This window comes from Ambystoma mexicanum, chromosome 10, assembly GCF_040938575.1.
Source record: "Ambystoma mexicanum isolate Mex_15411 chromosome 10, UKY_AmexF1_1, whole genome shotgun sequence".
Taxonomy (NCBI): Eukaryota; Metazoa; Chordata; class Amphibia; order Caudata; family Ambystomatidae; genus Ambystoma; species Ambystoma mexicanum.
Window position 1 is genome coordinate 1,186,903,543 of NC_090932.1, and position 17,973 is coordinate 1,186,921,515.

At 45.8% G+C, this 17,973-nt stretch overlaps 1 protein-coding gene across 1 annotated transcript in view; it reads right to left on the reverse strand.

Moving 5' to 3' along the window:
• The window catches only part of LOC138492163 (uncharacterized), a 1,449,912-nt gene that overhangs the window by 111,300 nt on the left and 1,320,639 nt on the right, over positions 1-17,973 (reverse strand). The window lies entirely within an intron of this gene.

Sequence of the window (17,973 nt, forward strand, 5' to 3'; positions counted from 1 at the left end):
AAAAACAAAAGCTTCAAAGGCAGGCGCTACGTGAGCCTGGCCTCACTTTGCCACGCATACTGGAGTTGGGCCAGTCCCATGAGGTGGCTGAAGTGAGGGCATCGAAAATGGACGCCGCCATTCGGCTGGGGAAGACGGAAGAGGTGTGTGGCGTGGGCCGAGGTCAAGGAGTGAGAGGTGCCCGTCGATGGGGTGGTGGCCAGCGTGACAGAGGGGGCATGATTCATGCCTCAAGTGCGGGTATGATCTCCTGCACCCGGCGTAATGCCCCATGCAAAGGAAGGTGTGTAGACGCTGTGGCGGTGGTGGTGCAGAGAGGGCCAGTACGGGCAGGTTTCTTTCGACAGCAGCGCCCACCCAACGTATCATAGGTGGACTAAGGAGAAGAAGGGCTAACCCATCTCCAGCGTCAGTGCGCTGCACGTCACCACCAGAAGGCAACCAGAGTGTTGGTTACAGGTCAATGAGTCAATAGTGCCTGTTCTGGTGGACACGGGGGCATCAGTGAACGTGATGGCAAAAGTACATTATGATGCCATGTCGGTTGCTTAAGGCGGGAGCTCAGATCTTCATGTTTGGCAGTGAGCAACCCATTCCACTGGTGGGAGCGTTTGTGGCGAAGGTCGAGCATGAAGGCATGTCTATTAAGGCCTGCTTCTATGTGACAAGTGTAAACAACAATACTCTCCTGAGCTGTGCAGTGACCAAAGCATTGGGCATCGTCAGTTTCGTGCATGGGGTGTGGAGGACGTGCAAGGAGTTCTCAAGAAATACAGATAGCTGTTTGAGGGAATAGGCTGCATGGCTGGCAAACCTGTGAGGCTTCATATCAACTAATCCATACAACCAATAGCCCTCAAGCGCTGCAAAGTTCCACCTGTGAGACCTGGTGGATAAGGAATTGGAAAATCTGGTGTCACTGGACATCATAGAGAAAGTGGGTGGACCTACACCATGGGTGTCACCCATAGTCATTACACTGAAGCTGAAATAGCCTGATTAGGTGAGGATCTGTGTAGATATGAGCCTCCCGAACAAGGCCATAAAGTGAGACAGATACCTTAAGCCCACCATCAATTACATCATTGTGGAACTGCAAGGTTCCATGTTCTTCTCGAAACTCGATCTGCGTGCTGGCTATCATCAAGTTGAATTACACCTGGACTCATATCACCACTTTCACCACACACCGGGGCCTGTACCGTTACAAACGCCTAAGCTCTGGTCTGTCATCAGCAGCTGAAGTCTTCCAGAACATCATATGAGGGGCCCTGGCAGATCTGGATGACATCGTCAATATCAGCAACGCTATTCTGGTGTTTGCCAAGACGGAGGTTGAACTTATGGAACGGCTGGTGAAAACTCTGGAGCGGCTGCAGGCACTGGGGCTGACTTTGCATAAAGAGAAGTGTGAATTCCTGAAGAAGATCAAATTCTTCGGGTTCGGCTTCAAGGAAGAGGGGTGTCCCCCCCAAACACCGGAAGATCAAGAACATTATGGAGGCAAACAAACCTCAGGAGAATGTGACAGAAGTCTGAAGCTTTCTGTGGATGGTCACCTACTGCGGCTGGTTCATCCGGAATCTGGTCTCCAGGTCAGAGCCCCTGCAATGCCTCACTAGGAAGAACTCAATGTGGCAGTGGGGCCCACTTGAACAAGCAGTATTTGAGGACATAAAAGGGGCACTAAGAGCAGAAGACAAAATGACGTTCTTCGATCCGTCTTTGTCATCGTAGGTGGTGGCCGAAGCCAGACCATTTGGTCTAGGTGTGGTCCTTACCCAGCAGACAGACAAGGCGAGATGAGGCTGACTGCCTATGTGAGCAGAGCCCTGTCAGAGACAGAGCAGCGCTATTCACAGATTGAGCAGGAAGACGTGGCAGTCCTGTGGGGATGTCAGCATTTTCGACTCTACATGTTCGGATGGCCGGTGACTGTGGTGACAGACCACAAGTGTCTGCTCCCGATCATGGCCAGATCATCATCCTGGGATTGCCAGTGCGACTGTGGAGCCCGGACAGTGAACACTGTGTCTGGTGTGTTCTGTGTGCTCGGGGGGGAGGAGAGGGGCACGGGGCTAGATGGGTATACCAGCATATCATCACAGGCTTCATTGGATCCATACACTGTAATCTCTCGTCACCGCCACAGGATCAAATTTACATGTGCGTCTCCCCGCTGCCTGTGGTATCCATAACCCACTCATGTCAGAGAGCAATGCATGCCCATACAGCCTGTGCCCTCACAGAATAAAAGCACAAATCATTTTCCTCAAGAGTGACGTCTTACCACTGAACAGCCATTTCCACTGTATCCACTGGACCCTTGAATAGTAGAAGGTCCCCTGATTCGAGGCTTGCACCTCGTTAAGATACAGTATTTATTTGCATGTTTTCTTAAAGTGACCCACAGGTATCGAGGCGCTGTTACAGGAATTGTTTTTTTTTTTCTTTTTGCATAATTCTTATTTTTGTTGTTGTCTTAGTTGTGTATTTATAATGCACTTAAATACCCAGAGCTTTCTAAGCGTGGACCCGGGATCGAACCTGTGTTGCTTCGTGCGGTCTTGATTCCAAGGCAAACACGTTGCCACTGAGCTATCCTCCCGGAGCAAGTGACGGGTCAAATACTGAGCATGACAGAGATCAGTAAAATGGTGGTAGCGGCAGCCTCACGCTGTTACACTCACACAGTGCAGTGTACACTCAGCAGGAGGACCTGCAATGTGATAAGGCCACTCGGAAGCCCACAGAATTTCACCGTGAACAAGCAATATCTCCTGCTGCATCAGAGCAGAGATCTGTGTCACATCAAAAGGGATGAAAAGGGGAAGTTGAGCAATGTGGGAGGGGATGGCAGACTGGCAGGTATCGTGGGGTCTTCTTTTGTGTGGAGAAAGAGTAGACCCAAGGAAGGTGAGGTAGAGTGGCAGGACACAAGGTCTTTTTTGTTTTTGGTGAGCACACACATATAAGAGAGGAGGGAGCCAAGACATCATTTTATGTTTGAGCATTTTGTGCATTTTTCAGTCAGGCCTTCTCATTCCATCCCTGAATTGTTGTTCCTTGCAGACAGTTCTGGGGGTGGGTGAGGGGGGGCGGCGTCTGGGAAACGGGGTTGAAAGGGACACATATGGAGAATATAAACAACACACAATTATAGATGGGAAGCGAGCAAAGAAGACACCTATTAACGTAGCCAACTTGAGATTCCTGTTGTTAGATGCATCCCCTTTTTATATCTACTCATACATAATTCTATAGTAGACATGTCAACTAATTGCAAAACCCGACAGACATCTTCCATGAATCCCTTATTCTCCAGTCAGGACATCTAATCACATTCTAATTTCACTCTAATAAGAGGAGAGGCTGCACCGTGCAGCAGGCTCATTCGTCTTGCTAGTGGAGGGAGGGCAGTGGAGACAGACTGCTCCGCCAATGATGCAAGCGCCTAACGAAGCAGAGCGGGCTCCTTTACATGAGCAATTGCACTCAACAGAAGGCACAGAACCGCAAGTGGGTCAGCAGAAGGCCTACAAACATGAACCCCTTCATTGCAAGTTTGTCAGCAGTCTAATGAGGTGGAGGTTTATTTTTCATTTTCTCAGAGACGTCCTTAACACATTCATTCTTATGTCCTGTGATTTATCCCGAGAGAGCTGAACGACATTTTAACACAACTATCAGAACTTGTGTATAGTTGGTGTAGGGCTAAAATGGAGCCAGCTAGAGTCTAGCTAAACTGGGATGTCATCCAGTCTTTCTGAATGTATGGTCAAACAGATTTCCGTTTAGCCCTAACTGCAATGGAGTGGCAAATTGAAGAGGCACACTTTAACTTTGTTTTAAACGTTCTGGAATGGTGAATGGAATAGTGAAAATAGTCGTAAAAAGTAGAGAAACTGTTAACAGTAAAAATTAAAAGTAGTCAACTCAGTTCCCGATAATCCCAATTCACTTTGACCTCTGGTTGTCTTATTGAAGTGGATTGTTAGGTTAATGCACACACACAGTCACCCTGACCCATGAGGTCCATCGGATCTGGCCCTCTGGGTACTGATGGTATGGTTACAGTGTAGGGCGCATGGCTCCAGGTGAAGGATGATGTAAATAGTGATGTCATCAATGCTGCCATTCTTAACAGCATTATGTCTGCCGTTGTGTATCGTGCAAGTGGGCGGCAGGCAGGTAATGACTATGTTGGTAATAATAACGTGGTCATTGCAGAATTGTGTACGTTTTGCATGGCAGCCATAACAGCCCCGCGTCTGGAGTTATTTTCAGGTGATGTGTACGTTTTTATTTTCCTCAGCATTGTAGATTACTATAAATACATATTAAACAACAACAGAATGAATAGGTTAAAAATAAAATTACAATCACACCTACACAATTCATTATGACATGAGCAGCGAACCTTTTCTACACACGCCCACCCGCCCTCAAAGAACCGCCCAGACCCACTGTTTAACCATCCCTAGGTTCAAATTACAAAAAGCGGGTGGATCAAGCTTCCCTGTGTTAGCTTCCAAGCTTTGGAATGCCCTCCCCCTCAACATCAGATCAGAAGAATGCTTAAGTGCCTTCAAGTCCAAAACGAAATCCTGGCTCTTCAATCAGCCTTGAAACTCGGATTTCTTTGTACCTGGGGGCCCTTACCCAGTAAAACGCCTGCTCTAATCTCTACCCTGTAAATGATGTATATTTCTGTATGCCCTGAATACTTTGCACTGTATGGAAATTTGAATATATGTATGCTCGTTATGTAACCATGTCCTAAGTTGCGCCCTGATGCCTCCGGGCCTGACGGTGTGCGTTACAAATAAAACAAATACAAATACACATTGCATAGAGAAAGAATACACTTCATGGAGTTATGTTATGTTAGCGGTACTTGTATAGCACACCGTCACCAACAGAATTGGTCCGCAGGCACTCTGGTGGATCTGTAAACAGGAAGGGTGGGTAGGGTTAGACGGGAGGAGGGGAGAAGGAGAGTGGTAGAAGTGGTGTGCTGTTGGCAGCTTCAGCTCGGTATACACCGAGTGCTGGGCTTTGGTGCTAGTATCGGATCGGATGAAGGCCTCGAGTGCAGTGGGTGAAGTTTATGTGTTGTTGATGCGGTATGGTAAAGTGCGTGCGGATTGCTGGGAGAGAGATGGTTGTGTGGATTTGTGTGGGTTTAAATATGCAGAAGATTGAGGGTTGGGTTAGTGGGGTCTGTATCCTGAATCAGGTACTTATGATTCCTTTAGAGTTGTATACCTGTGGGTTGGGATGTTGCTGGTTCCTAGTAGGCCGACTCGCTTTGGTGGTGTTGCGCTGATCCAACTGTATCCTATTGAGTAAAGTTCGGATTGGTGGATGCGTCTGAACCTAATCTTCAGGTGTGGGACTGGTTGGGTGATATCTATTCTCAGGTTATCTAGTGTGACCCTGGTCGGTTAAGGCTTTGAATGGTTCAGGGTCATGTTGAAGTGTTGTCCTAGTGGATCCATCTTGGTGAGCCTGTGTATTCAGACGTTCGTATACTTCTGTCCTGACTGGTTCTTTGATTTGCATGGGGTGAACATCCTTGGGACTGTTGTTTAGTTGTAGTTTTGTGTGGTGGGGCATTGTGATTCCTGCTTTGTATTGGTGGACAGTGTGTAGTGATGAAACATTTTGTTTCTCACCCATTGCATTGGGGCCCGTGATGGGGCCCGTGATGCAATGCTTCCTTTCCCTCTCTATGTTTTTTTTCTTAGGACTGTTGGGGAAGGTAATAGTTAAGGTCATGGTCCTCTTGATGATTTGTTCTAGTCTTTCTGTCTTAGTTTGCTATGTTTACTGTCTTTGGTCGTATTGCGACTGTCTCCCGTTTGGTCCTTTAGTATGTTGTGGGATATTTACCTCAGCCTTTCCCATTGATTGATCGGTGTGTATCGTGGTTGCTCTACGTTCATTGATGTTTTTAGTTATGTAGGTGCCCCTGTGGCCAGTCTTTCTAGTTATGACGTGTAGAGCCAGGTTTTGAGTGATTTCCTGAATAATAGGTGGTTTCTTGTGTTACGTATGTACTTTGGAAGCTTGTTCCAGGTTTTCGGGGCTTGGTAAGAGAAGGTTTTCTTTTGTTGTAGGGCTTTGGTTCCAGGCGGATGTCCATGCTTGATCTGAGCGTTCTTGTTGGTTGATGTAGGCGCAGTTTGTCTCTTAGGAACTCAGCACCTTCGTTGTGTACTGCTCTGTATGTAACGCACATTGTTTTGAATTTTATTTGTTGTTTTATTGTTAGCCAATGTAGTGTTTTCAGCGCTGGTGTGGTGTGTTCTCTTCGGGGTAGTTTCAGAAGTAGTCTGGGTGTCACTTTCTGAATGCGTTGGAGTGGCAGAAAACAATAGCAAAGGGTCTCATGACAAGTTAAAAAACATCTTCCTAACTAAAAATGCAGTATGAAGAAAGTTAGCTAAAGCAAAACTTGTTTCTTTAAGATTAAAAGTTGTTAAAAACCTCAGTGCTTTTGCACAGTGCAAGGAGAAATAGGACTTCAGTGCCTTTGCACAGTACAACGAGAAATGGGACTTCTCTTTCTCAGATTTGCTTGAGAGTTGCCATCCAGCCAAACCATACAAGAATTCACCCCACTATGTTAAGTATATCCCCCAAATGCTATTGTTACTAACGTATACAATGAGTACTGAGTCACACTGTTTGCCTCAACTTTCTTAAGAATTAACGTTTACAAGTCGCCCCTGAACCCACCGACAAATCTACAATTTGTATAAAACTGGCCAGTGTTTTTTTTACAGGAGAGCAAACATTCCCCATTATTTGGCAGCCACTGACCTCTCCACTCCTCCCAGTCAGAACTTCGCAAACCTTTCCAAACAAACTCAGAGTTGCCTGCATATTTATTTTTGATAGTTCAGTTTCATTAAGGGGACCCAAAATTATGAGTCTTGCAAAATTGCCTTATAAGAAATGGTCCATCTTAATGATCCCCAGCAGGCCACCAGCTGTGGGAAAAGTGCCCACTCTCTGGTATGTTGGAGGTTATTTTTGCCTTGTATGGAGTGATCATAATGGTATCTTTGATGGGATCACTGATGAAGTAGTATATGATGATGCCAGTTATGTCACTTATGAGGCCATTTTTGATGTCATCTATAATGTTTCTTGCCGGGCTTACAACATTTCTGTGGTTAGAAAAATCTCCACAAAACCTTCCACCAAAAAAGAGTCAACTCCCATTTTTTGGGAGTTTTGTGAAGTTCCGGCCGTGGGAACAGGGACATCATTTCACCAAAATGCTAGGGGTAGCGGAAGTGACATCTCATGACCCTTGACATCTGATGACATCACAGGAAGAATTGTCATTTGACCCCACTCAGAAGTGACATAATGGAAGCGATAGAACATGACCTTTCACCCCTTTAATGAGCCTAGCAATTATTGTATAGAAATCCAGAAAGACAAATGATTTGTTATTCCTATTCTTTCTTATTCAGAGTCTATGCTCAAAGTGTAACACTTGTGGATACCCTGTTTTTTTAAGAGGCCTCAACAAAAATGCCATTCACTCCAGAAACAAAGAGATACATGCCACTGGACATAACCCTGGAGCTTCAATGTAAAACAAAAATTTAAAAACAAGTTTTGTGTAAAAAATAATTTAGGAGTAGCAATGGAGACCACAGGGGTAGCAAGGGAGAACTCAGGGGTCACAGTCGCGACCCCTGGCGACCCCCAAATTGCATCCCTGCGTGGGAGCAAAGTTATAGGCGGAAGGACTAAACATCCATTTGCTACCTCTAGGAGCTAGGACATAGCGAGCCACACAACTAGCTGCCACATGAGATGTTGTCCTTTAGATATGATCTTTTATGCTGTAAATGTCTTCTAGATGTGTTTAATGTTTCTTTATACACGTTCTCAAGTACACAGAGACAATGCCATATTGATATCTTTGTATGGCACCATGTGGCCTGGGGATTCAAAAGTAGCCCCTGATAGTGTGTAATGCCAAGCTAACCAGGCTCACTTCGGCCTAGAACCAAGAGCTAAATAGCCATCAGCTCCCAGCTATTTTGAACCCTGCAATTTCTCACTGGCCACATTTTGCTCTCACCTACACATCTGATATGACTCATGATTCTTTGTTGGTCTGGTGAAAATCTATATAGGATTTCTTTTTTAAATTAACCTGAATGTTGCCAAAATCAAATTAGCCACTGCCTTGGCAGAATGTCCACAACTCATGTTTATGACAAATTAAGAGGCCACTTTGTGCGTGGCGCCACGCCCTGGGACAGGCACTGTCCATTGGGCAGATTGAGGGGCTTGCAGGTGCATTCACACGGGGCAGCACAAGGGGAAGCCGGCTGTATTGCTGGAGTGGACCACTTTAGTTGACTTGTATGTGTCTTCCTGGCCCTGCTGTGTAAGGTGCGTTGGGTGACAAACAGAGCTTTTTGAATGCCCAACTCTTTGGAGACTCGGGAGGTGTCTAGCTGCAGTATGTAGCTCTTTGCAATCTATTCAATAAGTATCCCAAAAGCCCCCCAAAAAAGCCTTTGGTGTAATATAGCATGGAAAGAAGAAGTATGATGATGGCCATGCATCTGTGAGGGAAGGTCAGATATGTCCTGAAGCGCTGGACAGTTTGGAGTTGGGACAAGCAATGGATTTTACCTGAAGTTTATTTTGTTGTGGGATGTTTATCATTTTACCAGATCCACAAACATTTGAGGCCCTCACATCTACTTAAAACAGGTAGTCGGTCAAGTAACAGAATACAATGTTATTCATTCAACTGTTTAGAAAAATACAAAATAATTAAAATGACTGTGATTTCAATATATACAAAAGTGACATGTGCAAGTACAAAAAAACAACACACACTCATTGTATACAGTGTGACTGTAACAACATGAATTTATTCATAATTAGCAAGCTAGAAGAGATCTAACTTCAAATGAATTCATTTTTACTCAGTAAAACATAACCTTAGAAGATTTAATTTCCATTAGGTCAGCCGATGTAGTCTTAAACCACTTAAGTAGGTAGATGGTTAACAACACATTTTTTTTTTTTTTGGTGGACCAAGATGGTGGCGCATATTAAGTAGCTTTGGCTTTTCACCCTAAGCTACTAGGGTAATCCAGACGTGGAACCCTTGCTCACTGTTCTTAGGGAGGCACAGCTCCACCTCACTGACGAGGGCCAACCAGGCCGAAACACGTGTCTGGGATTTGTGTTGGTACTCTTGTTCAGAAGAGAATTGCCACATTGTGGGCAAATACTCATGACTTACTTGCCCTCTCATCATTTCCCCTCCTCACCATCATGTCTGGATTCCAACAATTCTCTGCTTCATGAAGATAACTTGAAAAGTACACATTCCATAGTTTCACTCAAATATATAAATCCTTTTTGAACTATGTTGGTCAAAAAGTGTACAATTGTGCGAATGTGCGATTTTTCCCCTGCTCTTGACTGGCAGACTCCAAATACCAGAATGCAATTCAGCAAAAGGCAAAAAAATGGTCTCTGAGTGCAATACTTTCAAGGACTGACAGTAGCACGGTTTTAAAAAAAAGTGGATGCCATGTATTATGAGATATTTAAAATGAAGAAAATAAACGGCACCAGACTGTGGACTGTTTCCCATCCATGCAGTAACCGTTACCAACCCTGCTTAACTTTAGTGAGGAAGGGGCCGGCCGCCTCAGGCTGTGTTGCTGTAAGCGGTCTTGTATTTGTGCCTTACTTGTTGGGCACCAAAGCCCTACGGAGCCAGCATTTTCCTTGCTTTTAAGCTAAGCAGGGTCATTCTTGGTTACTGCATGGTTGGGAGACCCGTGTCACTAGTGATTTTTCACCCCGATTTCACTGTAGCTGTAAAAATATCATTTTTTTATTATGTATAAAAGAATGAAGGCTTTGAGAACTCCCAATGTTTTTAGTTAATGCCATGTGTGATTACATTATTTGCAGAGGATCACACACTTTGGCTAAGCAACGTGCTACAAGCCCCGTGTTGTATAGCCAGTCTCTTGGTGACTGTTGTGATACATCGCACAACTCCAACTAACCGCATTTAAGCAGCATGTGAAAGGGAAAAAAGGACCAGCAGCAAGAATAGCATGTGCACAGGTACTTTTACCCCCATATCAAAAATCAAAATCTGGCACCCATCAATGTATGTAAAGTAAGTGAACATATATCTTAAAGGGAAATATACAAATGTAGTTCAATAGACCTACTCTGTAGACGAAAGTGTGCAAACAAATAGCATTGGACATTAAAAAAGTAATGAACACCAGAAAAATAACTCCTCGAGAGGAAATGTTCCAATAAATATGCTGGCAAAGTATAAAGGGTGCTCACCTTTTAAACCCAGCAGTCTGTTGTGAAATATACCCTGGAAAACGAAATCCCAATACAAAACAAGTGTGTGTGGTGTTATGAGTAAGCATCTGCACTGGGAACATGACAACCTGAGTCACAAACCTGGTAGCCAAATGCTTGAAGAAGCTTGCCAACCTAAAAATAAAAACAAGGGGTTGTGTCCGCCCTCTGAAAAAAAGTTACACTGACCACCATGTGTCCTTTACTTGTGCCCTGAAAAGCAGCCACAATTAGGGAAAAATAACTGCACCAGTGTCCAGGATGGCAAACTCTCTTGCCACATCGTGGGCAAATACTCACGACTTACTTGCCCTCTCATCATTTCCCCTCCAAACCACCATGTTTGGCTGTTTGGCTTTCAACAATACTCTGCTTCATAAAGTTAACTTGAAAAGTACACATACCACAGTTTCACTGAAATATATACATCCTTATAGAACTATGTTAGGCAAAAGTGTACAATTGTGGCATTATTACCCCCATCTTGACTGCGAGACTACAAATACCAGAATGCAATTCAGCAAAAGGCAAAAAAAATGCCTCTTAGTGCAAAACATTCAAGAACTGACAGTAGCACGGTTTAAAAATAAATAATATGGATGTTGTGTGTTATGAGATATTTAAAACTAAGAAACACACAGCATTCAGGACTGTGGACTGTCTCCCAGCCATGCAGTAACCGGTACCCACGCTGCTTAGTTTCAAAGCAAGGAAGGATCCAGCCCCCTTACACCATGTTTCTCTAAGTGGTCTTGTAAGCTGGGCTCATTTATTAAGCACCCCACTGTTGAATGGGAAACCCACTGTTGCTGTAAAAATATATTTTTATTATTATTATTATTGACTGGGACACTACAAATAACCAGAATGCAATTCAGCAAAAGGAGGAAAATTGTCCATGAGTGCAAAACTTTCAAGGGCTGAATAATTTGGATGCCCATTCAGTCATCTAGCCATATGCAGTAACCGGGACTGGCCCTGCTTAGTTTCAAAGCAGGAGTGACCCTGCTTAGCTTCAAAGAAAGGAACGGACTGGCCTGTTTATGTAAGTGGTCTTGTAACTTTGGCTCATTTATCAGGCAACATGGCCTGAGGAGGCTGGCCCCTTCCTCACTTTGAGGCTAAGCTGGGCCTGGCATGGTTACTGCATGGATGGAAGACCTGGATGGCAATTGTGGGCCATGGCCAGTGATTGTTCATCCCTGACGTCACTAAAGCTGTAAAAATATCTTTTAAAAAAACTGTAACCGCGGGTAATGAACTACACATACCCTCGGCTATCCGTAGTCCTTTATGGCCTCATATATTGCAGCGAATATCGGCAGAAAAAAAGTGTTTTCCTGCCCCATGCCCTCACCAAGTGCCCCCTCGTCTCTGATAGATCCCCCACTCCCCAGGTGGCCTTCTCACATCCCCTGCCCTCTCCCTCCCCCCCACAACACTCGCTGTTTCTATGACGCAGTTCACTTTGAGATGTCGGCTATTTGAGGCTATAGCCGAGGCTACAGAAAGCTCTGTGTCCCTATACCCCCACCAAGTCCCAAATTTCACTCGGTGTCCTCTAGCCACTCCCTCACCTCTAGCCTGATGGCATTTGCATGTTTTTTTAACCTGCAAATAGCTTTTTTCCTGTGTTTCATTTTCCCATATCCTCGGCTGTAGCCGCGGTTATCTCTAGCATCGAGAGAAAAACAAGACTGCTGCTGTTTCATTTCTAAAAACACCCAGTTTGGGGTAAATCCCTGAGATATAGCTATCTATTTTTGAGAAGGGGGCACCCCCTTCTCCTTCAAATATTTTAAAAAAACGACTGCACAAAATAACCGCAAACCATGCATGGATCGCGAGTCAATGCTTTGTGCCCAAGTTGTATCTGATCTGGTCCAAATCCGTCCAGTGGTTTGGGCTGTGCGCTTTGGCATAAGTATTGACCCTGTTTGTCTATGGGATAATGAATGGGAAGTAGGCCGCAATTTTGGAGAGAAAAAAAAGTTTTCATCTTCTTATTAACTTTTCTTATGTTTTAATGAATCTTTTTGAAACTTTGCAGTCTGGGGGGAGCGAACCGTTAATCACTTTCAAAATGTTGTTCAAATTCATTACTCGAATCAAAAGTTATTAACAATAGAATTTTGAGGGGTTCCTATGGGAGTCCGACTCAGCTTAACTATAGGGCGGATAACGTCGCCCTATAATAATTTTTATATTGAGCCTCACACCCGAAGGCATCATAGCGCTAACGAGACTAACCACAAAACACAAATAAAATGGAACCTGAAACAGCAATGGAAAGCGTTAGAGACAGAGGAGAGTATTAGTATCTGCCTTTGCAAAAAAAGAAAAGTCTTCATCGATTTTTAAACTGGCTAATGATGGAATTGTCCTAAGCAGCAGGCGTAAGCCATTCCAAATCATAGGAGCCCAAGCATCAAAGCCAGTTAAGAGAAGAGAAAGGGCCAGTGCTTATCTTAAAAGGGCCCTGCATGTGCCTCGGCCTTCAGAGGTATTGCAAAGACAGTACCTATCTACCTCACCACATCCTTTTTAATGCTGGTCCGATAGCACAGCGATTAGAGCGCTCACTTTGACATCTATGCAGAGCCTGCTGACCCGGCAGGGCCAAACTCAGCCCTTCATCCTGCCAAGGTGGATAAATGAGTACCACACTGTGGGTAATGGGCAGGTCTCAGATGCCTGAGGGTTCGTAGCGCTATATAAATGCTAAATTATTATTATTAATGCATTTGGTTTAACTGACATTTTGCCCCATTATTTATTTTTTTAGGTGGCTCTGGGATTGGGAATATTTAAAAAATGATTTTTGAGGTGGTAGTGGGTGCATTGGAGTGGAATATGAGGTTGTGAGGGGCTTGCCCCCACAAATAAACACTTGAAGCAAAACGGCCATGTGATAAGGAGGGCCAGATCCAGCAGAAACAGAGCTGTGTGTGCCATGCACCAGCCATACAAGTGACAGGTGCACAAGCATGCCTGCTGACCTAGTTAGTTGCCCCTGGTACCGCAGATGCCTGGCTGCTGCCCTCACCACATGCCTGAGCCAACCACTCTTCTGCATTAGTGCTACCGGTTATTTCATGCACGACACCAATGTTGTGCAGGTTGACTGGAGCAGCGGGGAGGCTTTGCCAGCAAAAGCCAGCAATGCTGTCACCTTATGGCTAAATGCTATTTATGAAAACTAGCACAGCAGCCCTGGCATTGCTCATCAGGTTCATGAATAACATTGAATCAGACCAGGATGAATCAGACCAGGATGAAGACAGGTGGTCCGGTCCCACTGACGTTGATTGATGTGTCAATACAACTGATTTAACAGGTCAAATAAAAAAAATTACCAAAATACCACATCATAATCAAACTTAGTCTGGGACAAAAAGTGGAGGTGATCAGGAACAAGTCCCAGTGCTCAGAAATATGTCTGGGAGCTCAGCCCTGGCAAATACCCACACAAGTTAAGCATTCAATTTACATTGTATTGTAGTACTCATTTATATAGCTCCTTTTCCAATTCGTATGGTCTCAGCACACTTTGTGCTAGGAACCCCCTCGGGGACCAAAGTCCAGGTATGGGAATGTTCTAAGAGCAGGCTTGAGATATGTGTGTGTGTGCATTTGGCCAATATTAGGATTCAGGAGGGCTGGAATTGGATTAATATAACTGCATTTTCAGGAGGGATGAATCCAGCATGGCGCGCTATATGCACACATGATATTATGTATTTATTCTTCATTAATAAGGCGCAGAACAGGCTCACCTCTAGGAACCTCCCGGGAAAAGAATGGGGGTGATGAGATAATGCACATGCCATGTTATTCATATCAGATGAGTACAGCGTGGATACACTCAGGGGAGCTTTTATAGAATCAGAAGTAACATGAATTCGAAGCCGATTCAAAGTAAGTCGAGATGCAGGCTGCTCACCATCGCTCCTCTAGTCCTGCTGCTGGGGTCCCGGGATCCAACACTCAGTGGAGTAACTTTGCTGAAAATTACGCCCATGCCAACACTGGTCAGTACGCTTTCGGGGGAGGGTGGGGCAAGGGGAGGCACATGAGCATCCATTTTTTTCACCATATACTTCTCTTGCCCAAATGAAACAGACAGCAAAAAAAATGTTAGTCAACATTTGCAGTGAAATACGATATCGGGCGAGTCTCTATAATGTCCCTGCGAGACCTTTGCGACAATGGCGGCCTGGTATAAATGCCTGTGAGCACTCTTGGGGGCGTGGATCCTGCTTTCAGATCGCCGGGAACACAAGGCCTAGGGAGCCACATGGAAGCACTAAAGATCGTTAAGTATAGGGTTGCCGCTTGCGTCATTTCCAATGCGCTGGTTCCTGGATGTGGAAGCTCCACGTCCCCTTTCCCGCTATTCACGCAGGGCCTAGCGTATAATTATAAAGCCGCCAAAAGGCGTTCAGCCAATGAGAATGGGGGATCCTACGCTCACTGCGCCCACCCGAAGGTTAGCAAAGCGGGACCCCAGTGCATTAGAGAAGAGGACTCCGTCTTTCCAACTAACTCTCTCCGCCCATTCGAACGGAGCGCATTTGGGATGAGCGTGTACTGAGTGGAAGCCCTGCCGGGCTGGGCGGGCAGAAGAGCGTTGGCAGCTTGATTCTTCGAAATCGAGTGCTTTTAATAGAAAAGACGCCCACTCGAACTGCCTGTGCTTTTTTAATAAGACCTCATTCTCACGTAGATGCCCGCCTTGCTAAGTGGGTTCTTTTTTATGATGTGTGGGTGCTGAGAGAGAACTGAGTAGCTGCCCTCTCGGTTGCAGTTTATGTTTTGTAAAAATATGTAAGTGGCCAATACAGCATGGGTTAGGTGTCTCCTTTTAATGTTATGTATTTGATTAGTGTTCTGTTTGTGCTAACCTGATTCCGAGATGGACGCAAGATAGGAAATGGGACTGGAACAAAACAAAGCTGAGCTCCCGCAAAGTCTGACTTGTTTATTTATTTATTTATTTGCAATTTTTTAAAGCGCTCACACAGCCGAGGGGCATCAAGGCACTGTTACAGAATTTTTTGTTGATGTCTTAGTTGCATATTTATAACGTGCTTAAACACCCAGAGGTTTCTAAGCGCGGACCCGGGGATCGAACGTGTGTTGCTTTGCATCGTCTTGCTTCCAAGGCACGCACGTTGCCACTGAGCTATCCTCCTGGGATTTGCCTGAGTACAGCATCTCGAAGCGCAGGGAGAAACTCCAAGATATGCAACAAAGCCGATGACTCGTCACCAGGCTCTAGGAATTATCATCTGGGAGGGCCAGGTGTGTGATCAGCGGGGCCCAAATTTCATTGGTTATTGGTCTAGGTGTACCCTAAACAAAGTGCTGACATTGATCCAGATTTCCCAGATCTGTGATCCAGCAAAAATGTCTACTCACATCTGTAAAAATCATTACCCTCTTGCAAAATACAACATGACAACAGTGACATGTCACCCAACCCCTCCCCAGCACCGCCACCCAACACACCATGGCATGTCATGCTATGTGAGAGCAAACAAAGCAATCCCCAAAACATGACACAAGTTTCAAAGTACAGTGTCCCTAATGGAAACTGCCCACACACAATAATATCCCAGTAATGTAGAACTAACAACACACATGACCAAATACTTACCAACAATACAATGCAGCTACACAACCTCAAACATAGCATAAACATGACAGTACTAAGTTAAAGTAGTGGTAGTCTTACAACCTGATTATGCCAGCACATCGACCACTTCCAACTGTACAGTGCTGCTGCCACGCAAATGTCTAAGTGCACTGCTTACAACATGAACTCCATCTCCAAAGTAGACGGCCTTGTGAAGACATGAGGAATTAACCTGCAAATTATGAGAAAGACATGGATGCACAAGCACATAGCAATACACCATGCAGTGTACAATTCAACAACAATATCCACTAGGAATGTATACACAGTATTGACTACAGGCTGCCCACACAGCTCATGGGAGTCCAACGTCACCATGTAAGTCACTGTCACTTGGGCACTCCCTTTGCAAGCCCATGGAAACGGGAAGCAGGAGGGGTGTGTGTCTCACGAACCCAAGCATCTAACCCAAACTCAGGACAAGCCTGCATGTGCCCAGCCGGAATACAGTGGATGCCCCCGGGAGCCACACAAGGCAACACACTGTAAAAAAAACAAAACAAAATTCAAAAATCAAAAATGGCCATGTGGGAGCCGGGGGGGGAGGCGACCCAGGAGGTCCGAGGACAGGGTGCGCACCAACAGCCACCTGTGTGGATGTTGGGAGAAAAAAAATCACCTCCATGGGCTCATGTGGGAGAACTGCTGCTGTCGCTCTCATCACCCTCTGCTGCTGCCACAGGAGGTGGTGCTGCCACAGAAGGTGGTGCTGCCACAGGAGGAGGTGGTGCTATGGGAGGCAGCCCACGCAAAGCCCTGGTATGGTCCTCCATGGCAGCAAGCATGCGGGTGTGGAAGGTCTCGTTCTGTAGGATTATAGTGCGGAGATCCCCATGCAGCACCTGACGTGATGCCCGGATCTCCTCCCGAGTTGCCTGCATCTCAGCTGAGAGCGAACGTGTGAGCCACTCCAGCTGCTGTTCTGTCCTCAAGTTAGTGGAAGCCTCAAGGTCAACAAGAGTCTCCCTGAGGTGATGGAGTTCTACCCTCAGGGCTTCCCTTTGGCCCTGGGACTCTATTGATACCGATTGGTGTAGAGTCTCCAGTGCCGCCAGTCTATCCCTGTTGGACGCCAACATGTCCTACCTGTGTGATTGGCAAATGGAGTCTGTTGTCTGCTGTAGTTGCTCCATCTGCCTTTCAGGGGAGACAATGGAAGTGGCCACCCTCTCCATTGCTTGAGCCATCATCTCAACTGATGCTGCCTGTTGGCTTGCCATACCGTACATGGATTGTTCCCATACGGTATTGCCTGGTGGCATACGGCCACCGCGTCGGCGGGCACCACACCTGTTTGGGGCAAGGCGATCTGCGCCTTGCTGTGCCGGCACTGCCTGAGGCTGCAGGACTGCATTCCCCCTCTGATCTGCTGGCCCAGGAACAGGACCAGATGTTGTGGAGCGTGACCCTGCATCCGTAACCGCCAAAGGCGGACTTACCAACACTGACATCCCCATAGAGGGTTCTACCCATGGTGCAGGTTGGTTGGACAGAACAGAATCCCAGCCAGAAACACTTACCTGCGACCCCACAAAGGTCTCATCATCCGAATCAGCACCTGAATAGAGGTCTGGCGAGGTGCACCCAGAGGCACCCCTCGACAGAATGGTCTGCAGCAAGATTGGGTTCTCACCCACCAGCACACCACGTCCTCCACTGGTACCCGGTCGTGCCTGAGATTCCTCCTGGGTCTGCACCATCTCCTCAACCTCAACAGCATCAAGTGCGTCATCCCCTGCAAAAACATGAAAGACAAAAAATGGAAACAGGCATTAGAGGCACACAAATAGGCCTGACAAGCTACAGAACCAGTACATGATTTACACATGTCCCACATGACTATAACCCTCCCATGCATGCACAAAGCGGTAAGTGTACATGCA